The following is a 4,688-nucleotide window of genomic DNA, read 5'->3' as shown; positions in this document are numbered from 1 at the left end:
GGTAAGAATAGCCTGGCAACAGCCCGACCCGTGAATCCAGACTCCAGCTACAGCTGGATTCAGATTTCCCGAGACCACACAACTGAAGAAAGAGGGGAGCAGGGCCTGGGAAGTCAATGCGTTCCACCCACTCCTTTCTCAGATAAAAGAGACCGAGGCCCCAGGACAGAAATAAAATCCTTAGGGCCACGCAGGGTAGCAGAGGCCTCCGAGTCCCAGCACCCAGGTGCCCCACCGGTCCCCTGAACCTTCTGCTAGACTGTGCTCTCTCCTACCCTGGGCCTCAGTTCTCCCTTCTACTCCAGAGAACCAGCCGGCGCTCGCTACCAGCCCTCTCCAAAGTTGCTTGGAGCTTCTGGGAAGAAATACTCTACAAACTCATTTCCATGGCCACCGGCAAGCAGTAAATATATTCCATAAATAGCCATGGTCGCCCTCGTTGGGTTTGTTCTCGGGGCCAGAGACCGAAAAGGTTACAGATGTTGTCCAACTTGATCCTCCTGACAAACAACTGGCATAAATGCTTTTACGATGCTCATTATAAAGACAAAAGAACTGAGGCTTGGAGAAGCTAAATGCCCGCCTCTTACAGAGCGAAGATCAAAGTTTGTAAAGTGTGAGCCGCCTCTCTGTGCAAACACGCTTTTTAGCTACACCCACGCCTTTGTTACCATACTAGTTGCCGGTTATTTGACACAACCCTCCAGTGCCGGGCAGCTTTATCCCGACTTTAGCAGCGAGATTAAGTAATTTGCCGAAGGATACACTGCCCGCCCAGGGCAAACCAGAGCAGGAGCCGGACCAGGGGCAGAATAGGGTCTCCCAGCCCCATGCCCGTTCTGACACATCGAACTTTGGGGAAGGGAGCCGAGGATCTGTGCTTGTAGCTATGTCCCTGGGGATTTTAATGCATAGCCAACTAGAAGCCGTACATCTGGTCTCAGAACCCATCTGCCAGTTAGGTAAACCAAAGCCCGGTGAGAAAAGTGAATTTCTGACAATGACCTCACAAGCTAGCTGCAGAACGAGCCGGGGTTCAGAGACCATGCCTCGGGCCCAGGCCTGCATCCTCCTATAGATTCTGCCTGGAGCCCCATCCAGGGTCAGGGCCAAGGTAGCCATTCCCCCAGCTTCAGCCATGTGGGTGGCCGAAGGCCTCCACGATGTGCCTTTCTGGGGACTGCCCTTGGCTACAGGGAGTTCGCCCCTTTAAGGTCTCACCCCGTTTTCTGAGGACAGCCTTCGTTTTTAAGATTGTTCCCTTCTCTCAGTTGGGGCAATGTAGAGGGGACACCCCAGCTCCGAGGCACTCTCTAAGCTTAGTCTGTGGGAAAACTGGGACACCCCCTCCAAAGTGGGAACTAAGGGTTGCATCTCTTGCCTCCCACGATTTGCAAGGAGGAGCTGTGCCTGGTAGTCAGCGTCCTACTCTCAGGGAGACTGTTCTGACCACATGCACACTCAAAGGGCTGCGGCCATGACTGGGCGCTGGGCGAGAGCAGGTTCTACAGCACGTCCGGGGGTCAAGGCAAGTGACCGACCCTGCAGCTTGCGCCGTTCAGCCGGCCGACCTGACAGTACAGGAGAGGTTAACTGTGCTGGGAGAAGAAGCCGACCCTGCACCGTGCAGCCTAGGGCTCAGCAGGCGAGTCACAACACAGGCCCCTGGGGTTCTGGAACAAGGCCACGCCATTTAAAGGAGAGAATTTACACCCTTTGAACTCAGGTTCCTGGTGTGTCATTGGGCACTTGCAGAGACAAAGAGCCTGGCCATGGGAGTTCCGGTGACTCTGCAGCCAATATTGCCCATGAGGAGCCAGCCTCAGTCAAGTTCACCAAGCTACAACGCCAGGCAGGCCCGGCAGCAGCCCATTGTTAGAGGAAAGCTGTGCATCAGGGCTGGGCGCAAGCAGGGCTGGGGGCACGGGATGCCACCCGAGCAGGCCACAAGGACCCCCGTGTCGTCACACTGCCCCTCGGTTCACCCCCATGGCTGCCCGAGAAGTCACAGGAGCAGCTGAGCCTGGTTCACGGGCAGTCCAGGTCAGCGTGCAGGTGCAAGACACACACACGACGGCAGCTGTCCTGCTGCTCAGGCCAGCTGAGACGGAGGTGCGGGGGGCCAGAGCTTTGGGCAGAGTTACAGGTCATGCACTGGGGCAGAGGAAGAGGTGGGACTGAGGTCACAATGTGTGTCGGTGGTGGTGCATGGTCTGGATGGCTGGTCAGGAAGGAGCGGGGGCAGAAATTTGGGGGAAAGGAGTCCGGGAGGGAAGCCTGTGGATGGACCTGTGGAGCAAGGTACAGCATGTGAAGACCTTTGTTTGATGTACATCAGCGAACTTGGANACAGGAGCAGCTGAGCCTGGTTCACGGGCAGTCCAGGTCAGCGTGCAGGTGCAAGACACACACGACGGCAGCTGTCCTGCTGCTCAGGCCAGCTGAGACGAAGGTGCGGGGGGCCAGAGCTTTGGGCAGAGTTACAGGTCATGCACTGGGGCAGAGGAAGAGGTGGGACTGAGGTCACAATGTGTGTCAGTGGTGGTGCATGGTCTGGATGGCTGGTCAGGAAGGAGCGGGGGCAGAAATTTGGGGGAAAGGAGTCCGGGAGGGAAGCCTGTGGATGGACCTGTGGAGCAAGGTACAGCATGTGAAGACCTTTGTTTGATGTACATCAGCGAACTTGGAGAGCAGGAGAGGCACTGAGTGACCAAGCAAACAGAATAATGTAGCTGGCTCACCTTGGCCACCACAGTGCTGGACAGTGAACATGGGAACAGAGTGGCCCTGGGAGCAGGGGTTTAGGCCACACAAGGCCCCGTAGCATAAGGTTCCTCTCACCAAGACCGATGAGCCGAATGTCCACTCTGCCAGCAGCAAAGGCCAACGCTGCTTCCCCACTATGACACTGTCCTCCCAAAATACTGACCAGCTGTTTGGTGTCAAATACACGTTCAATTACATCACATCTTGTGTAACCTGAAAAGGACAGGGATTGATGTCAACTGGAAGGGACACATTTTCCAGGCAGGAGTTGGCTATTTGGGGGCCCAGGACCTCCGCCGGCACCTTCCCTGAGGGGTTCCCCATCAGTATGAGGTCCTACAGCACATCACTGCCGACTAAGAGACAGGTGGGCAGGGTGTCCAGTCTTTTGGCGTCTCTGGGCCACACCGGATGAAGAAGAGTTGTCTTGGGCCACACATTAAATACACAAACACTAAGGGAAACTGATAAGAAAAAAAAAGGATTTAACTAAATTTACGATTTTATGTTGGGCCACACGCATAGCCGTCCTGGGCTGCATGTGGCCTGCGGGCCACAGGTCGGACACCCCTGCATCCAGCAAATGAAGTCAGCACGGGGCAAATGACCATGGGGTCCACTGATGCTCCCAAGTAACCGCAGCATCCAGAGCATTCGGTGGAATGAAATGGCCTGTCAGAGGCACAACTGAGGCACCAGCTGGGACAACAATATCCTGCAAGGATGGGGGCTATGCTCTGGGATTCACTCTCTACCCCAGATCACATGAGGCTGTGTCTCCAGTCGGTACGCTGTACAGATCCGGTCATCGAGAGGGGAAGTGGGAGTCCCCCCACTCACCGTCGCTCCCAGCAGCCCCGCTGGAGGAGTTGGTGTTTCCTGTCCCCGAAGCTCAGGGCTCCGTGGGTTTGGAAGTCCTGGTTCCTTGAGGAGGAATGCTGCCATTAGGGTTTCTAGCAAGAGTTTTATTACATCTCAAGGTACAATTATACTTTGTCTCAATAGACTTGCAGACCAAGAGGCCGACGGGCAAGAGAAGGAAAGACTCGCTGTCCTGGGTGGTTGGGGGAGGGGGGGGTAACTGACCCTGGGCATCAGAAAGAGGCAGAACTGACATCACTCAATGAGGCAGAGAGCATGTTTGGTGCCTCTGTGGTCCATTCAGATGCCTCTTGGTGTTCAGTCACCCAACTTTGATGGTAAATGGACAAGAGCAGTAGCCACAGCCTGAGAAGGGCTTGGTGACCAGGGGCTCAACCCTCAGGGAGGAGGGTCTGTGTCAACAGACAAGCCACCCAGACCAGCTGAGGTGGTGGCTGAGGAGGAGGGACATGTAGAAGGAGTGTTTGAGGAGGGAGTAACAAGCACCTAAGATTCTGAATTCAATTTCAATGTGTGGGGGGCCTTTTTCCCCACATTCAAGCAATTCTGTCCCATTAGCTGGGCGTCCGCTCCAACGCTATTTACCTAGAGATGACACAGGTCAAGGGCTCAGTTCTCCAAGGCCCTCCCCCTCCCCACCCCCGCTCCCCTGGCCACACACACACTTCAGGTGCCAGTCGCAAATGCAGGTTGTCATTCACGTTTCTGACCTGCGGTTTCAATGACCCTCCTTGGGTTTGATCAGTTTACTAGAGTGGCTCAGAGAACTCAGAAAAATATATATACTGACTATGTCTCGGCTTATTATAAAAGAAGGTAACTCAGGAACCGCCAGGGAGGAGAGATGCACAGCCAAGGTAGGAGGAAAGGGTGCGGAGCTTGCGTGTCCGTTGAGCGTGCGCCACCATCCCCAGATCTCCACAGGTCGACCAGTCCTGAAGACGTCTGAACCCTATATTCTTTCGCTTTTTTGTGGAGGCTTATGACATGTCCATGACTCATTAAATCATGAACCGCTGGCGACTGAACTCAACCTCCAC

This window comes from Sturnira hondurensis, unplaced genomic scaffold (assembly GCF_014824575.4).
Source record: "Sturnira hondurensis isolate 20B ecotype Veracruz unplaced genomic scaffold, ASM1482457v3 Scaffold0001221, whole genome shotgun sequence".
NCBI classification, from domain to species: domain Eukaryota; kingdom Metazoa; phylum Chordata; class Mammalia; order Chiroptera; family Phyllostomidae; genus Sturnira; species Sturnira hondurensis.
This window is presented reverse-complemented; position numbering follows the sequence as displayed.